The 19,648-nt window shown below is 41.1% G+C and overlaps 1 protein-coding gene across 3 annotated transcripts in view; it reads left to right on the top strand.

Moving 5' to 3' along the window:
• The first annotated feature begins 629 nt into the window (after positions 1–629).
• The window catches only part of TEAD3 (TEA domain transcription factor 3), a 92,338-nt gene continuing 73,319 nt past the window's right edge, over positions 630–19,648 (top strand). For all 3 annotated transcript variants that reach the window (XM_054980066.1, XM_054980067.1, XM_054980065.1), the window contains exon 1: positions 630–799. The gene's annotated coding sequence lies outside the window, so the exon portion shown is untranslated. The remainder of the gene's footprint in view (positions 800–19,648) is intronic.

Raw genomic sequence — 19,648 nt, 5'->3', positions numbered from 1 at the left:
GCCACCCCTGCCCTCTTTAATAGTCGGACCCAGCGCTTGTTTGTTGGGAAGTCACGTCAAATGAAGCTTGTATAGGACTGCAACCTCAGCAGTAAACATTCACAGGGATCCCATTTTTTGAAAGATGCTAAACCCACCCTTCAGCCAAGGGAGCTTGCGGGTGATGTCCGCCTTCCATAACAACCCTGCCAAGTAAACTATCTGACTGGTCTGAAGTGGCACAACAATAATGTTTTAGAGCGGGTTTAGAGCTGAGGCGGGATTTGAACCTCGAACTTCCAGCTCGAAGTCCAGCGTTCCGAACTGCTACGCTCAAGTATTCCTCCCAAGGGCGAAACTGGAATCATGCTTAACAAAGGGGCGCGCTAGCCCCGATCCACTAACCAGCACCCCCGCCTCTGAGGGGGAGCGGGTTAACCAGAACGCTCCAACCTTTCCAGTAAAGGGCTCCCTTTCCGAGCGAGGGCTCGGCTCCCCCGGCAGAGAGGGAGGCCTCCTCCCCCAGTGGCGGAGAAGGCTGTCCGTCGGCGCGAAGGGCGGGGGCTGCTCCTGCTCTCCCTCCCTCCCTCTTTCTCTCTCTCTTTCCAAGTTTCTGCTCCTCCCTCCTTCGCACAAACTTTCCCGTCGCTCTTGCGCTCTTCCCGGCTCCCTCTGTCCCGTGTGCGGCGGATTCCTAAGCCAAGCAGCCGCGCCTCCCCCCTCGCCGCCTTCCCGCTGCCCTGTCACGCTCTTGCCGAACCGAACCAGAGCCTCAACCGGCTGTACAAGCGGGACCACCACCCACCCTCTCTCGGACGAAGTAAGTAAGCAAGCAGGCGCCCGTTTACTCTCTCTATTCTCTCCCGGCCCTCCGCTCCTGGAGACTCTTCAAGGAGGGAGGGAAAAGATTAGCCTCTGTCGCGCGCCCCTCTTCGCTTGTCTGGAGCCGGGAAGGGGGGGGGGCGACACGACGCCGTTTCCCCGCCCCCTGGCCATTAACGTATCCCCCCCCCCCCGACTCTCTCCCGCCCATATAGTTGGTGGTGGTAGACAGGGGAACTAGGAGGAAATCCCTATTCTCTTTCTTCACCCTCAGTTCCCGAGTTTCACTCCTTTGGGCCATGGCTTGTTTTCCTGTGGAGACAGACATTGTATCCTTAGAGCTTCCTGGGGTAACTTCGTTCTGGGGGCAAGTTTCCCTACTCAGCAGACTTTGAGGAAGGGGGGGAAGTCCAAGGAAACTTAAAGAAAAATACTACAGTTCTCATTTGGAACAAGTCACGGAGCGTTTTGGGAAGTTTTGTTTTCTGCTCCAATGCCAGTTTTACTCGAAGTTTTGAAGTCAGTGGCCTGTAACAGATTAGTATTTCTTTTTTGCCTTACACTTTGTATGCCCCAGTTGGTTGTAACTGTGATCACAGTCTGCACTTCTGCCAAGAGGGCTTCAGTGTACAATAGACAGTATATTGATAACTAGACTAGGACAGATATGTCTGTGTAAAGAATAGTTTATGTAATCTTGTTTGTCTCCCATGTATTAAGATTTCATGTGCTCCCCCAGTTTATTTTTAAATTTAAGTTGGAGCAGAAATATTTTAAAAGAGGATTTCTTCTTCTAGCGTATGGCCAGCCAGAGGGAGCGCAAGAGAATTATACTTTGGCTGTTTGTTGAAAAACTTTTACCTAGGCCGTAGGAGAGCAGTGTTGACAACTTACGGATTGCACAAACACATTTCCTTAATTAATTACTTTTGTGTGTGATTTGCGTAATGCTGTATTTCTCGCTTGTTGGCTACGTGAGTAAAGATGAATGCTTTTGTAGATTCATTGCGTGTATAAGCTATATTTTACTGAGGAGAGCTACATGTAAAATGGCACATTTCCTAATTGGGGGAAGGGGAGGAAGCACAGATGCAGTGCTTGATGGTGGGAAGAGAATAAACAACTTAAAAGAGTTTTTTAAAGTCCTAGGTGGGGTTGGATAGAACAAGCTACACCATATATTAATCATAAACACCTCAATCTAGTTCTGATTAGTTTTGGACAACTGACCTACAGTGTTAATGGATTAACAAAGAAAATAAGGGAGCGGTGAGACCCAGAGGGCAAGAGAACTAAAACGAGAGGGCCTGAGGGAGGGGCTTCTTATTGTCTGTCATAAGTAAGAGTGATAGTGTACTAATAGTTGCAACAAGGACAGTACTATGGCAGTTCCCTTCTAAGCCAATTGGATAGTTTTCAGAATGGCTGGTAAATCTTGGAAGCAGCCATTTGCCTGCCCTGTCTGAAGTTACCTAGAAATGAGCTGGGAAAGGAGATTGTGAGGGAAATGATGCAGTGCATCTTCCTGGTAACATTCTGGATACACATTTGTTCTCCTTTGTACCAGAGGTCCCTCAGGCTGGCTGCTCTTTGGTCATGGCTCTCCATGACTGGATGTATCACTGATCATACAGGCCCAGGCATGTAAGCACTTGTACCATACAGGAGAATCGCTCTCTAGAAAACAACTCCTGAGTTGCACTGTATGCTGCTATGTGAAATCCAAGCTCCCCTACCTAAAGAGATGCTTCAATGTAGAGCCTGCCTCTCCATGGACTTCACAGCTGTTTAAGTGAATTTATAAATATAAAAATAATAGCACATGGTTGATTGTAGTGTCATGTCTTTCTCTGGTTTACATATGTGGAAACTGAGGCCGAAGTGGGTGGTCCAAGGGCTCAGCTTGCAGTTGGTAGTGTACCAAACATACAATTAAGTGAAAATAAGAAGATAAGTAATTCCAAATCCCTCAACTTTCCCGTAAACCAATGCATTTTAATATATTGCATCAGATAAATGTTAATACAATAGCAGTTCTCAGAGATCTCTTGCAAACAAAACTTCATCAGGAGGTGATGTTCTTTCCATCTGCAGAGCCATTTAAACTTGTTTATGATGTGATGTATTTTAAAACTATTATGGCTAAAGAAGAAAGCTAGGCATATGTCTAATTTTATGCATTTATATTATAAATAATAAGTAATTTGGGTAATAAGAATTTGGAAAACCGTCTTTGTAGTCCCCTATTCATCTTTAAGAGTATCTATATATACAAACACATAAGACAAGATAATGTTATTGGGTCATGAATAGTTTCACTACATCTTGTTTACATACTTAAGTTGATCTAGGAAGAGAAGGTTGATTGGAGGCTTAATAATTATATGCATACCTGTGGTCCTCTGTATCTTTAAAAAGGTACTCTACACAGAGAGTTGATGTGAATGCTCATGCTAGCTGTTGTGTAAGTTGTATATTTATTTAGTTATGTCATTTATATTTAGTTATGTCATTTATAGTCCGTCTTTCTTACTGAGACTCAAGACAGATTACATAGTGTGAGATTAGTACAATCAATATCAAGGACATTTCAATAAACAATGCCAAAGTTGTTGGGTGTAAAAGCCCACGATCACTAGAAATTTCTAATTTTGCAACAATAGGACATGCTACATATGTTACAGTTTCAATTTCAAAATGCTTTGCTTTATTTTTCTTGACACAAGGGTGGAAAATGGGATGCTGTGAATTTTGATAGGCTGGAAGATATACAATATATTCAGTTTGAGGTGCTTTCAAATGACAGATGATGTGCATATTTCCTGGTACATTGGGATTAAATTAAATAATTTAGACTGGTTCTCCCTCCCCCCACTCAGGAAATACAAGAGTTGTTCGTCTGTAAGTGTGGCTTCTCTCAAACTACATGTAAAAAGTTGTTGGTAGAAATTAAGAGTATGAAAACACTGTGTTGGATCCAGTACAGCATTTTTGTGGGTGTCTCCCCCCGCTCAAGGAGCAGCATTTCAGGCTACTGTGGGCGGGGGTGCTCAGAAAGTAATGCTTGAAAGTCTCTGCACTTGTGGAAGCTCTAAGCTGGATCCAATCCAGTAAGGCAGGTGTTCATAATATGGTGCTTTATTTCACCAAGATAAAGTATATATTTCTGCATTTCTTCCTGTGCCTATTTGCTCAGAAATAAGTCTTACTATGTTCAGTGGAACTTTTCCCCAGAACTTCAGTCTGAGTTTCCTCAATTTTAAAATCTTAGTGGAATATAAACAGCAATTTTAAAACATCAGTGAATGTCTAGAGGGCTGTGATTTCAGTTGATTTTGTATAGGAGCCTGAACTAACATCAAACCAAGTTGAAAGTAATGACAATTGCCACAATCTGATACTTTTTGCAAAACAAGTTTGGCGGCTCTTGGTCCAGTTTCCTTATGGGACTGGCACTTGTCTCACAGAAACCACCAGCCCTATTGACAGTAACTGGCCCTCCTTGTTTGTAGTTTCAGTAGAGAGCAGACACTAGATGTTCCTTGGATTTAGAATTGCTTTTCTGTACTCTGTTGGGTTGGGGATGTCAGACGTCCATTTCCCTGCCTTTTCCAGGATGAACGATCCCCTTGTGGGGAGCATCTTAAAATGGCCCTGGTTGGGTGTTGTTTTTGGAGTACCAGTTGCTAGGCTTCCCACAATCTCATTATAATAATATAGTTCGTAAGTGATCATAGGTGGCATTTATCTTCCCAGTCCTTTTGAAATACCTAGGTTTTTAAGATGGTGATCTTGAGTAGTAGAAGGTAAGTCAGTTAAGAGCTTTGCTAAGAATATTGATGACAAGGAAGTACTAATAGGAGAAGAGTGATTTTTGTAAGTATGCATAGACTGTTGCCTCCCAGCTTCTATGAGAAGAATTCACCAGCAAGTATATTGGATACTACCCACATTGTAAGACAAATTATCATGCATAAAGTTGTGTCAACCCTCTATACACCAGAAATTCAGAGGGGTTTAGAAAATAAAATAGCTGCACAACTGAAGACAGTACCACACATTACTAGTGCAGTGGAAAACTGCTTACCACATCAAACATGTACATGTGTGAGACGACTATGTTTAACAAGGATCCATCTACCGGTATCTGTTAATGCATTGTTCCCAGACACTTAAGGCTACATTTACACAAGCATGACATCCACACTTTATGTGCTTACTCCTAATGTGTAGACCTTTTGCAGCACCCACCTTCTGATTGCAGCTACAGGCAGATATAGTTGTCATTGATTCTTCAGTGGAGCATTTTGAAGTCCAAAGTAAAAACTGCCTAGTTGTATTTGTGTATAGTAGTTGAAGGCAACCAAGTAGCTGGCTAATTTTTTTACTATTTGTGTGTGTGTGGTGAGGGTGGGTGGGATCTGCTAAAAGAGAAACGCATTTGCTGGGTTGTAGGTGTAACCACCCTGTCAGGCTGGATGCATTCAGAATTTGAAATGCCACCCAAATCCTTTTACGCGCATTCTGCAAGACCAGGCCCTTGATTTGATTGAGTAACTGAGATTTTGTGAATTGTGTTTTCCCTGTGTGGTGATCTTTATTAATTTTTTAGTGACAGAGAGCCAGTGTATTTAAATAAAATATTGGAGTAGGACTGTGGAGACTAAGATGCTGCCACTCAGGAATTTGCTGAGTGCTACATAGGTAAACATAGGAACCCTGTGGTGCAGAGTGGTAAGCTGAGGTACTGCAGTCCAAGCTCTGCTCATGATCTGAGTTTGATGCCGGCGGAAGCTGGGTTCAGGTAGCCAGCTCAAGGTTGACTCAGCCTTTCTTCCTTCCGAGGTCCGTAAAATGAGTACCCAGTTACCTGGGTGTAAAGTGTAGATGACTGGGGAAGGCAATGGCAAACCACCCCATAAAAAGTCTGCCAAGAAAACGTCATGATGTGACGTCCCCCCATGGGTCAGTAATGACTCGGTGCTTGCACAGGGGACTACCTTTACCTTTTTTACATAGGTAGACAGAGCATAGCTTTATTCAGAACAAACAATATGAAACAAATTGAGGGCCACCAGAGTGAGGCTCCTGGAGTCCTCCATAGAAGGTTTCCTAGATTCAGCCTGTAGTGAGCCCCAAGTAAGACCTGAGTGGAACTGCACTGGTTTCTAGTACTCTGGAACTATAATAAAGCGTGGTTTAGACATTTGAATATTACAGAGACTCATATTTGAATCCCCACTCTCCCATGGTGCTCACTGGGTGATCTTGGACCTCATACTGTCAGCCTAACCTACACCACAGTGTAGCTGTGAGAATAAAATGGAGTGAGGGATTTCCCCACATAACGTTACCAAGAGCTCCTTGGAGGAAGGATTGGATAAAAATGGGGTGAGTAAATGGAGATGGATAATGGAATTGTGTTGTGTGAAAGATGCAGTGATGTGTTAAAACTGTGGACTAAAAAGCTCAAAAGAAAAAAAAAAGACTTGCCAAATAAGTTGCATCCCCCATGTAATGTGGTTATATGGATTGAAATGTGTCACCTTGCAGCAAGAAAATGGTGAATGAACTGCCTCTCTATCAGGACTGTTGAGCAGAGAGTTTTTCACAGCATTGAGTTGTTGTTAAAGTTACAGGAGGCAGAGCTAAGGAAAAAGTAGACAGTCTTAGGCAGGTGAGACCATACAATTTGCAACTTCAGCGTAAGTTATGTTTTTTCATGCAGCGTAATAATGAGCATTTGGAAGGTTCAGTGACATTGCTTTTGCTTGGGACTACAGCTGCAGCAGTGCAAGCAGAATTACTGCAGCTTCCTAAACCTGGTGAGTGAAGCAGAGACTTGTGGCCCTACTCCTGATATAACCTCTTAGGTACCCCAGAAGTTCCTGAAGCATTGTACTGGTCTCCATGATTCTAGTGGTCTAGCAGAGGCAAGCTGCTTTCATCATAAATAATTGTTCTGACATTGCTGCATCACACCGGCCAGTATGACTTTGCCAATACAAAAATGTTCAATGAGGGAAATGACTTTTCACACCAGTACAACTTGACATCTTACAGTGTTGTGTTGACAGAGGAACATTATCTCCCTATCACATTCATTTGTACCCAGACCACGCTTGGTATAATTTCTTCACTGAGCAGTGCTGTATACGACTGTACACGTGTGCTCTCATTTTCTTTTCTATCTCTGTATTAGTGCTATGAAAGTGATACATGGCTACCTCATTTCTGTATGCCTTTTAAAGCCAGAAGCTGGATTGAGAGAACTCTGCATGCAGGTTCTAGAGTAATGAGCCTCTTACAGGGTGAGAAGGAGCAATAATGTAGACAAGTTTCCCTGAGCAATTATTTATAGTGCCGGGTTAAATTGTGAAAAAGTTGTGCATGTTGGGAGTGAATGTGGTCTGAAATACAGAGTGGGGAGAGTATCTGTTCTGCCTGGAAGGCCCTCCCTTTGGAAGTCTTGCTGTTGTCTTTCACAATGCTTTGCATCATTGTTGCTGCAGCCTCCTGCCCCATGATCTTGGGTCTATTATCATAACTTGGTGTTCAAGATATTAATGTTTCAAAGCAAAGGTATACAGAGAACTCAGTGCAAACTCAGTGGCTGAGTTTGGAGTGAAATTATTTGAACACACATGTATTACAAGTGGGGGCATACAAGGACTTGCAGGGGCATCTCATTTCCCTTTGTATTCCCATCCCCTCCATTGTTTTCTCTTTTCCTCCTTTGGAGAGCCCCCTTATCCTCTTTCCTTTTTTGCTCTCTTCCTCCACCTCTACCAGCCAACCTAGCTTTTATCTGCCTCCCCATCTTCAACTATATCTTCCCATTGGGGACCCAAAACAGCTTACATTGTTCTCTTGTCTTTCATTTTATACTCACAACAACCCAGTGAAGTAAGTTGGGCTGAGCATGTGAGACTGACCCAAGGTCACCCCCTAAAGTTTCCATGGCAGAATGGGGATTCAAACCTGAGTCTCCCAGATCCTAATCCGAATCTCTGCTACACAACACTGGCTTTTATGTGGTGGCTGCTGTTGAACATCAACGAGTAGCCAGGTCTGGATGAATTTTCTGCAAACTTGTGGATTTTCTCAAGTTTGTAGAAAGATGTATTTTGTCAGTTCCTACCTGCAGCCTTTATATTTAAGTATCCACAGAAGGGGTCACATTGAGAATTAGATATATTGATTAACTTGAACTCCAAATACAGCCACTGAGTTTAAATTGTGTTCTGTGTATAACTTGATTTGTTTTGAAATATCATGATTTATGTTTTGCAGGTATCAGTTGTAATTAAGCTTAACAACCGTCATATCTTTATGCAGCTATAGAAAGTCTTTGTTAATATTTAGACAGTATCAAAACACATTTCTTGAAACCCTGATCAAGAACATGCAGAAAAATAATGCACATTAAAATTACCATACTTGCTTTGTTGAATTTTGCATTTATACTCCAATCAGAGCTGTGATTGTACGTGGCTGGAAACATCATGCACCTCAAACAAAAGACACCTTTAGGCAGCATTTGTTATGTAGAAAAGCAAGTTCCCACAACTCTGCTGACAAATACTGAGTCTTTAGAATTGAAGTATAGGTAGAGAGGCCAATCTGTCCTACCATAAGAAGCCCACCAAAGTTGTTCACTTTGTATGGGAGGGTAACTGGGAAATTTACCATATAATCTTGTAGAACTCATGCTGGTTTTATTCCCTTTTGTAAAAGAGTATTAACATAATTTCAAAAGAAGGTGTATTTTACCATACAACCTTTAAAATGCCATCTGCAAAAAATTTCAAAGCTGTGCAACAGCAGGTAAAGAACAGTTGATCATTGGATTGAATAATATTTCAAGTAATGTCAGATCAGAAATATTTACTATCATTGGAATCTGATAAATAGACAAAAAAGAGCAGTAGTCCATGACAAGTGACACCCAGGTTGTATCGATGCTGATGCATGCTAGTGTGCTATTCCTGTACATTTATAAATGGGGGTGAATCACTGACATATTTGTGAAAGCTTCAAGATTTGTACTTGAAGAGTGCCACATGCCTATATTAGGAGAGCCATCTTGAGAATTTGGAATAAATATAAACTGAGACTATCACAGAAGACACCACTTTGGATTTCAACACAGGAAGCTTTTTATAGAGGTGAAATGACAACCAAACAGAGATGATTGAGGTATGGAGCATTATTCAAGTTCTCACAAGGAGATTGTAAATTGAAGACAAGGGAAGATTTATAGCTAAAGGCTATAAATGTCAATGGTTCCTCTATGCACAATTGCTAGAAAGGTTTAAATCAGATAAAAAATTATGGGGCTTTGACTACAGTAAGACAGAATTAGGGATGTGCACCCCAAAAATATTTGGGTTTCCTGCTTTGGGTTTGCCCGATTGTCTAAAGGGACCTGCCACTTGCAATGTGCCCTTTAAAGTTGCCCTGAAGCTTCCCGAAGCAACCCGAATGCTTAGTGGAAGCTTTGATTTTGGATTTCTGAATCAGGGCCACCATGCTGGCCCCTATTCAGGAATCCCGAATCTTTTATCAGAATCAGAAACCCGAAGTGCACACCCCTAGACAGAATTTGAAAAACAGCTTTGTATGCATGATGAACATGTTATTTCCAAAATGTACACACTTTTGTTAAAATTTGAAACAGAAGAATGTGTAAAAGACTGTGTGTGGTAAAATGGGCCAAAAATTTTGAGTATAATATACAAATAGACCAATGGGGAAATATGTGGGTAAAGGGGCTTAAAATGAGTAAAGGTATGTCAAACAAATGTTGGAAATGTGAGCAACATGAGGGAACATTTTATCATCTTTGATGGACTTGTCTTAAAGCAAAAAAAAATGTTGGTCACAAATTCATATGATGATACAGAAAATTTTGAAGATTAATATACAATTTAAACTAGAAGCCGTTTTGTTGGGACCAATGGACAAACAGTTGGAAAATAAACATGGTATTCTATTTCTATATATGACAATGGCGGCTAAGTTTTTATATACACAAAAATGGAAAAGTACAGTATTGCCTTTAATGGGTGATTGGAGTGTGAAAATGATGGAGTTAGCTGAGATGGCTAAACTTACAGCTTTGATCAGAGATGAAACACTGTCTACTTTCATGGTTAACTGGAAACCCCTTATTGACTTTCTGTGTGAGACAAGAAAAAATGAATTGATGATTTGTTGATTTAATTTCTAAGAAGGTAAAGTTAGGAAAAATAAATAGAAGGCGGGCATTATTGAAAAGGTAAATTTTAGAGGTATTAAGACTACAAGTATAATGTATGTAAAGATATAATAGATGTAGAGGAAAATGGAAAATGAAATACGTATTATTTTCTTATTTCTTTTTATTCCTTTTTCTTTAATTTTTCTTTTCTCTGCCTCTTTGTTGGGCTTTTAATCTTATTAATAAAATAAAAATTATTTTTTTAAAAAAGAAGAAATGCTGCAGTGTTTTCAATGGGGCTTATTCCCAGGTATGTATGATAGGATTACAGCCTGAATTGTGTGAAATTTGATGGTGGAATTATGTTAAATACTTTGTGCTGGGCAGAAACCAAATTAAAAATTTCATAATTGTTCTGAGTTCCCCGCGTATCTTGTGCTAAGTGACAGGTTGTGAGTGAAAAGAAATTGTTATTGATCTCTAGCCACTTAAGCCTGAATGTATAGAACATTCCATTGGAAATACTTGCAATGGGAGAAGGGATTTTTATGTCCTCTTTAGAAAACCCCCAAATGGTATTAAGGCCAGGATTTTCACAAATACCTGCCAATTATCTAAATCTATCCCTGTACAAATTAGGGATAAATTCAGGTCCAGAAAACTGAAGTTGATTATCATGTTTCCTTCCTTTTGTTGTGAGAACAAAAAGATTATACTAGGATTTTGATCCAGATTTCCAAAATTCACCAATACATTAAACATTAGTTCACAATATTTTATGTGACATGAAAGGTATCATGTATCAAGGGTAGGCAATCTCTTAGGCTCAGGTGCTTAAAAAAATGCAAGTATATCTGCGACGGTGTTGGTGTGCTGGCAGACAAAATGGGGAGGGGGAACTTGAGTTGCAGTCGGCCAGATGTATGGATTAGATAAGAGGGATCCTCCGAGTGTAGAACACTCCAAAACAAATTACAAACCTCGAAGGTTATATATTAAATATATTTTGTAAATTTTTATATTTTTGATCCTTATAAAAGTGCAAATGCTCAAATGTGATAAATACTCTACAATAAATATACTACAATAAATATACAGCTAATAAACCTTCATAAATAATCATAAATATTCATCAAGCGTCCAGTCCTTCCAGTCCACTTTGTGGAGCTTGGACAGACCAAGATCATACATGTTTTCATAGCCCAATCTTGGAGATTTTCAGCTGTAACTACTAGGATATGCTGTCATCTGACGATACTCCAAACAGATATTTATAGTTTTCAAGCTCCACACAGATATTAACAGCTTTGAAATAGAACAGGAACTAAGAATATATAGTTTACAACTCTGGTATTTGGAATCCAAAGTTGACTGGAAGGATTTGTAATTTGTTTTGGAGACATATGGAGCAAGCAAAGCCCCAGCAGTGCTGACAGCATCATGACAGCACCATACCCCTTGGACATGGCTGGTGGTTGTGTCGGTCTGGGAGGCAATGAGGGGCATAAGCCATGCCTGTTGATTTCTTCCGCACACTTGGCCCCAGCGGGACTGTCAGGGCCTTGGTTACGTGGGTGGAGACCTGGTCCTGGATGTCAAACAAAATCATATGGTGTGTTTTTAGTGCATGTGCCAGGGGTTTACTTGTGTCACCAAAACATTGTAGCAATTACAAATGTTAAAAAAAAACAGAATTGATTAGTGCAAATACGTCCTTAATTTATTTTGGGAGGCTTTTTTTAAAAAGTAAGCAGTGTTGAAATGTCTGTAGTGTTGCAGATAACGTTTGATAACCATTTTGACATGCTTGGTATAACAATGGGACATAAAGCAAGAAAAAAGTAATATTCTAGTAAAGGTTAATATCATAGTCCATCTGAATTGTTTATACCTTGTTCTGCTAAGAGACTAGCATTAAAAAGAGAGCTGTGTTCTTGATGGTTGATCTCTAACATTTGGCAATTATAAAAACTTCAGTGAGGATGAAAAGATCTTAATAATAATAACAACAACAACATTCAATTTGTATATTGCCTTCAGGACAACTTAACTCCCACTCAGAGTGGTTTACAAAGTGTGTTATTATTATCCTCATGACAATAACCTTGTGAGGCGAGTGGGGTTGGGAGAGCTCTAGAAGAGCTGTGACTGACTCAAGGTCACCCAGCTGACTTCAAGTGGAGAAGTGGGGAATCCAGATTAAAGTCCTGCTTCTCTTAACTATTACACTAAACTCAAATTTATCAAACTCAGATGGGTTGTAGGGCCAAACTCTTAATCCAGGTTCCTCACCTATAATTTTACACCTTAGTTCCTTCTAGTATTGATAAGGATGAAGACCAGTGGTAAATCCACTGTTAAGTTCTAAAACAATACCTCTCACCTTCTAACACTAATGTGTCACCCTTTGGTATCTTGCCTGCTTAAAATTCTTTCACTGGCATCAACACTGCCACAATCACCATTTTATTGTCTAAAATACAAGCTTTGATCCTGACAGATACCTACAGGTTGTGGATCCCTACTATCTAAGCTCTTTTCTCTTGTACAACTCTTTAATTGCCAAAATCCTCTTACATGCCAAAACAGCTGTTCTTCCATCTTTCTAGTCTAAACATCCCTGTCAGCTCCTCCAGGTTCCTCTTCCATTGAGCAAAGGCCATTGGGAAGATGTTTATGGTGCTCCGTGCAGTAGCAGTCATTAATAGCTCAAGGTTGTTTTTTGCCGATTCGGTTTCGTTTTCTCGGCCATGTCGGACGCTCCTCTCCGCAGGTCCGGGAGGAAGCGCCCGAGCACCCTGACCGGGCGGCTGATCTGCGAAGATTAGCCCCCAAGACTCCCAGTGAGGGAGGCAGGGTCCGGGATGCTGCGGGAAGAGCCCCCCGAAAATCAATGCGGGGGGTAAATTGCCCGTTTGTCCCTATGGAGGCCGGCAGACGTGCATGGCGCCTTGAGTGCTGCCGGGCCATGGAAAACAGCAAAGAGCAGAACTAGGCGGAAGCCTGTAAGTAAGCAAATCCCTTCTGTTATTACAAGCGCACGCGAAGGAGTGGTGGGATCTGAAGCTAAGAAGGCTCGTTCTTCCCCTTCGCTGAGTTTCAGAATCTGGCTGGCGGTCCCCCCCCCTAAAATGGCAGCGAAAAAACAAAGTCCCGCTCTGGGCAAGTCAATCTCGGCTGCCCTGCAGGGGAAGGGAGAGTCGCTTGAGGAATTGGTGCGGAGGGCGGTGATCGAAGCCATAAAACCCTTTGTTGACAAGCTGAACGAAACAGATCAAAGGGTGGGCTTAATTGAGAGCGAAGTGAAAACCATTAAGGAAGCAGCGGGGGGGGCAGAGAAGTCTGCTCGGGAAAGTGCGTCACTGGTGGAGAACCAGCTGATCGGGCTACAAGTGGAACGAACACAGACAATTTTGCGCCTCCAGAACGTGAAAGAGGAGGAAAATGAGGATTTATGGGGTCTGGTCTTGGAACTATTGGCGACACCCGCGAAGGCAACTAAAGAAGAGGTTAAAAGCGCCATTTTGGAAGTCCGCCGGGCTTCTTCAAAATATGCAACGAAGCGTCAGCTGCCTCGCGAGATCATCATCGATTTTTCATCTAAAAGGATCCAAGACACTATCCTATACAATTCATATAACGCGGATCTGGACTTTTTGGGTAACAAAGTTAAGATACTGAAAGACGTCCCATTTTTAGTTCGGAAAAGACGTTTTAAGTATAAAAAGCTCGCAGCTCTTCTGAGGGAACGTGGAATAAAGTACAAATGGCTATTTCCGGAAGGAATCTGGTTCAGTTACAAAGATCAAGCTTACAAGATATTATCAGAAGATCAACTAAGGGATTTTGAGGACAAAAATCCGGAATTTCAGTGCACCAAGCAAGAAGAAAAGGAGAAGTCTGAGGGGGCGGGGAGGAAACGAGAACTGCGTCCGGGACCCAGGAGGGGGAGGAAAACTTAATTTAAATTTGAATTGTAATTTGCATTTTGTAAGGTCAACCACTCCATCAATACTATACAGAGCTTTAATTTTTTTTTAATAATGGCAGTATGAAGGGAAAGCATTCTGTGTAGTGTAGTTGTTATATGTTGTTGTTGGGTTTTTTTTCTTTCCTTCCCTTGTTCCCCTTTCTTTCCTTTGTATTGGTAGTTAATAAAAAGAATAAAAAATCTTTAAAAAAAAGGTTGTTTTTTGCCTGCCACTTATTTCAGTCTACTAGTGTTGAAAAGTCCTTCATTAATACTGTACAACCCTCTTTCAGCTTCAGTATCTTTTAGAAGTGGGTACTGTCAGTATATCATAACTTCAGTTTTCATTGTCTTTTTCCAAGCCATTTATTGAATGCAAATTTTTATTACAGGTATAAAGTGCTAAAAACCTATCCCTCCTGTGTTATGAAATTAGAATATTTGCTCATTTTCTGCCATCTATTACATGTTTGAAGACATTTTCTTGTCCTTCGGATTACTTTTCTTATGAGTTTCTAGTTAAGGATTTGATGTCATGACTAGAGATGGGCACGAACCTAAACACGAACAAAAAAACCCCACGAACCAGCCCAGTTCGGGGTTCGCGAACCAGGGTTCATGGAAACTCATTTCCACGAACTTCCACGAACTGTACTACTGGTTTGTTTGGTTTGTATTAAAGGGCCAGTTTAAATGGCCATTTCCCTGGCCCCTCGCCGACTGCCAGCTGATAGTTTAAAGGGACCTGCTGCCTGCAAGCGGCAGGGCCCTTTAAACGGCCCAGCCCCAACCCCCACCCCTCCAGCCCCTCACCCTCCTCCCAAGCCCCAGCCCCCCACTTACCTTCCATCTGATTGTTGGGGTGGTGGAGGCTTCCTCCGCTGCCCTGCAGGCCTGCGTGGCAGTGGAGGAGACGGAAAAGGGCCCTCCCGCCCCTCAAATGGCAGCCACGTTTTTGGACTTCTCCTCTGCTGTGCGGACAGCGAAGGAGGCCTCTACCACCCCAGCATCAGAGGGAATAAGTGGGGGGCTGGGGTTTGGGGGGGTGAGGGGCTGGGGGCTGGCCTGTTTAAAGGGACCTGCTGCTTGCAAGTGGATCCCCCCTGCCGCTTGCAAGGGATCCCCCCTGCTGCCTGCCAGCTGATAGTTTAAAGGGTCCTGCCCCTTGCAAGAGGCAGGAAAGGGCCCTTTAAATGATTAAAAGCCCCTTTCCCTGCCAAAAAGGGGCATTTAAACCCCATGAACCATGAACCACAAAGTGGTTCGTAACTGGGCCAGTTCCGTGCCAGTTCATGGAAAACCCGCGAACCCCATGGTTCGATTTTTTTCTGGTTCGTGCCCATGTCTAGTCATGACCTCTTGGCAACTGCTTTTTCAACTCATGTTTTATCAAATAATGTGTCCTAACAGTTCGAGAGCATACACATAAGTAATTTCAAGGTGACTTGCATCCTGATGGCTATAATGAGCAGAGAGAGAGAGAGAGAGATTTGGAGCATCTCTTAATGCCTATGCCGTATGTTTTGGTGTGCTGGCAGATGAGGGTATAGTATTATCTGAGGAGGAGCGTGTGTTGATATTGAGCCCTGGGCTTTCTGCCTCTTAGAAATTCGCCCTTCAATTGGTTGGGCAAGATTTAATGCTCAGAACTTAGCACTGTACCTTTTTGAGGAGAAAGGTTCACTTCCTCTTTGGTAAAATAGAAAGTAGAACTTTGGCTTGTTAACTGCTTTGAGATCCATGAGCCCCAGGGAAAGAGCTGAGAAATGGACTTGGCTCTTGCTTGTAGTTCTGATGTTTAGGATGTGGTGGTCAGTACTGAAGTACAAAAGTTATATCTAATTTGGTTTCTTTTATTTGATTCTTAAAAGATTTTACAAAAAATAAAATGTCTCTTAATACTGTAAAGATTTTTGCACTGTAACATATAGGTACATCAAGACATGATGGCAACCTGACTCATAGACTGACCTAACACACAACCTAGCGTCTGGTTTGATTTAAAATGTGTTAGCATGATGATAAGCACAATGTGTCTGTGAAAGAAGAGCATCAGCATTCAGTTTAGCACCAACTTTAGGTGGGAAGGGGGCTGAGGTGAGGGCCATTAGAATTGGCAAATTAACTAGATTTACCTTTGCTGCAATCTTAAGTTTTATTGAGGTGAGTATATTTTTCTGTACTGTGCGTTTTCAACGTGACCATCTATCCAGGTGATTTGGATACATGAACCCTTAGCAAAATGTGTTCACTTGAAATATCTGTATATCTCGTCCTGTTGTTCCGCTATCTGCATATTGTTAATGTGTGTACAGTATAGTATTTACAACACTGAATTTTGTCAGTGAAGAGTAGGCAGAAGTTCTTAAAGGATTTCTAGAAGTATTATAAAAAAATTACTTGTCATCTTCAGCCCCCATCTGAAATGTAGAGATGACATTGTAGGGTGGTTGTAGCCGCAAGCCAGGCTTCAATACAGGGATATTAATACTGAGCTAGAATTTACGGGTTTGTTAAAAGCCACTGTTGCCAAGCCCTGTCAGTCTACAATGTGGGAATGGATGTTCACAGTAGACTTCATTGCATAATGTTACATCACAGTGCTGCTTGCTCAGTCACTTAGGCCCGAAATTCCATCTTGAAGCATGGAGATTACTGGGCTACATTACCGCGTTGTTGTAAACTACTCTAACTCTTAGCCTCAGTGTCACCACTTGAAATATGGGCATAATATCCTGATTCTCCCCCCTGCACATTTGAAACATGGGGCCAATAGTATTGAATAGTTTATTTTCCCCTTCTTAAAGCAGAAATATGTGCATGGTAATTTTTAAAAGCTTAAAATGTTTTTCCAAAAAAGACATGATCTTGAAAGAACATACATTTCTGTCTTTTTCTTTTTGCGGAGGGATAGGGGGGAGGGTGCAGATTAGAGATGTAAAATTTATGGAAATGTTAGATTGATTGAGGCGGTCCAGCCTTTTTTTAACTTCAAAAAACCCTGAAAATGTTGGAAAGGGGGAGTAAAATAGGTGCAGTACTTAATTTAGATCTTTAATATAAAATCCAGCATTAATAACTTAGCATACAAAATTATACTAATGTGGCATATTTATGAAATTTAAAAGTATAAATGCCTTTGTCTATAAGCAACCAAGTATTAGAAAGAGGAGGAAAGTGACTGCATGCTGCAATCTATTAATCTACTTTAGTATCTGTATCTTAGTTTTTGCCCTCCGAGAGATAGGTAAAAATAATTGTTGAAACAAAAAATGCAACTTTTCTAATAAACAAAGCGGAGTGTATTATTTGAACAAACTATGTTATACAGTCACAATATGATTAGCAGCATATTTGGATATTGATAAAACTAAAACCATCGAACTATTCAATGGTATATTATCATACACATTATAGCAAATTAATTATGGATAAAATGGTTACATTTTAAACTATGTTGTGTATGTCTACTGTGTATAAAACGATCATCATCTAATGCTGTAGATTGTTTTACATTAAAAAAATCTTCATACTACATGCTTTGAGTGATTAAAGCTTTTTCTTTAAAAGCAGTTCACTCAAAAGAGAAAATATTTCTTAGGAGTTTTCCAGTGCCCCCATTTACAATTAGAAAAAAATGTCCACAAGAAAAACCATCTCCGCCCCAAACATTTCCAGGGGGGAGCTTCACATCTCCAGTCAAGGGTACCGGGGGGCGGGGAGGGGCAATGCTGCCAGTTAGCTCTCTGGCTGGTTACTGCAGTGATGAAGACCTGGACTTCTGCATTTTCTTCTGTGACTATCTGTCACTTTTATTGTACTACAAGAAATTGTCATGGTATCAAAAGTACCAAGGACATCCAGTGTGTTGATACACATACTGTCAGGATAGTACATTCTTGTGCCTGTGTTATGAACTAACCAATTCCCAGTGTTCCTTATTTGATCCATCGTTAATGCATGCCTTATCTATAGTTCTATATCCTCAGAGAAAATGTCTAAAGGCTGTAGTATTGCATTTTGCCTTGTTCAGTTCTCCACTCATGTATGTTTATAGTTGTTTCCCCCGTCCCCTTTGGTTAAGTTAATTCCATATTTGAATTTATAGCTCTCCTAGTCCCTTGGAGTAGATAACAGCTTTTATAAAATTAAGTTTATAAACTATCATGTGTGATAACCTGCTGCATTCTGTTTGGTCATGGATTGGCTTCAGTTTGTCCCTATGACTGTGTAATCTAGCCAAGTGCAACAAGCCAAACTGAGAACACGTCCATGAGATGTTAACTTGAGTAGGGGGGCTTGTAAAATATGCTGCATCTGATGAGCCAAATGATGGACAGGTATTCCACGAACCAAGTCTTTGTGTTGCAGAATAGACATGTGTAGAATTCCTGAAGTTTCAGGGTATCTTCAGTTTATTACAGTTTTCTTAACAACACAGCTATATGTAAGAAAATGAGTTTTATGTGTAAAACATGACACAAATATATTTTGTGTTACATATTACATAATATAGCTCATGTTTTGACACACAGTTATCTGCATTGTTTTTTTTCGTGATGTGCCAGTACTGAGCCAGTACTGAGAACTGGTACCTTTTTTAGGGCTCTCCTAATTCCTAAGGAGGAAATTGGTGGCACAACCTTATGTATCAGTATTGACACACTGTCGAAAAAATGTAATGTGTGAAGCAGACTTTCTTTAACAGATGTTTATATTAGCTAATTGCCAGGTCTGCCTTTGAACCACAGTATTTGTGATTGTGTGTGTATGTGTAAACAGACCATAATTCTCTCATTTTGTATTTGAATTCTTCCTGAGCTTTTGGATGTTGGCATTTGTGATGCTACCATTTTCTGATTGATTATCCTAAAGAGCTACTTCAAGTAGATCAGTACTAAAACTGCAGCAGCAACCAATAAAAGCAGACATAAAAATAGTAGGATAAAAGCAAGACAAAAATATGGCAAAGGGATAAAATTCTATTAAAAGCCATAATGGACAGAAAGTATCTAAAACCCTGTACTGTATGCTCCAAGAGAGCTTTGAAGGCATACTACAACTGGGACACCAGCAGTGAGAAGATCTCATCTTTAGTCACTGCTTGACTCACTTCTGTGAGTGGGGGCATCAGAAATAGTGTTTGAGACGAGGACTGATGAGCTGGAGAGTATAGAAAGAGGCTGTCCTTTATGTACCATGCAGGTCTTAAATGTAAGTACCAACACTTTGAAAGTTCTAACACTTTGAATGTCACCTGGTAGCAAAAAGTCAGCCAGTACAGACCTTTTATCACAAGAGTATTATGATCCCTGTATCCTGCCCCTGACAGAAACCTGGCTGCTGCATTTTTAACTGATTGAAATTTCCAGGTAATCTTCAAAAGCAGCTCCTTGGAATGTGCATTGTACCCATCCAACCTGAATGTGTTCAGAGCATGAATCACCTTGGCCAAATCATGCCATTCAGATAATGGCTATAGCTGGTGTATTAGCCCAAGCTGATGAAGGCACTTCCATGGAAGAGACTTGAACCTTCAACTGTAGGCCAGGATCTTGCAGTATCGTTAGGCTGCAAACCTGCTTTTTTGGGAAGAGAGCAACTTCGTCCAGTGGAGGCTGATTCCTAATTCCCTGGGCCATTGTTCTCTTAACCGATAACACCGTTCCTGAACG

This window comes from Eublepharis macularius, chromosome 5 (genome assembly GCF_028583425.1).
Source record: "Eublepharis macularius isolate TG4126 chromosome 5, MPM_Emac_v1.0, whole genome shotgun sequence".
NCBI classification, from domain to species: domain Eukaryota; kingdom Metazoa; phylum Chordata; class Lepidosauria; order Squamata; family Eublepharidae; genus Eublepharis; species Eublepharis macularius.
Note: the sequence above shows the minus strand (reverse complement) of the source record. Positions and strands in the feature narration are given on the sequence as shown.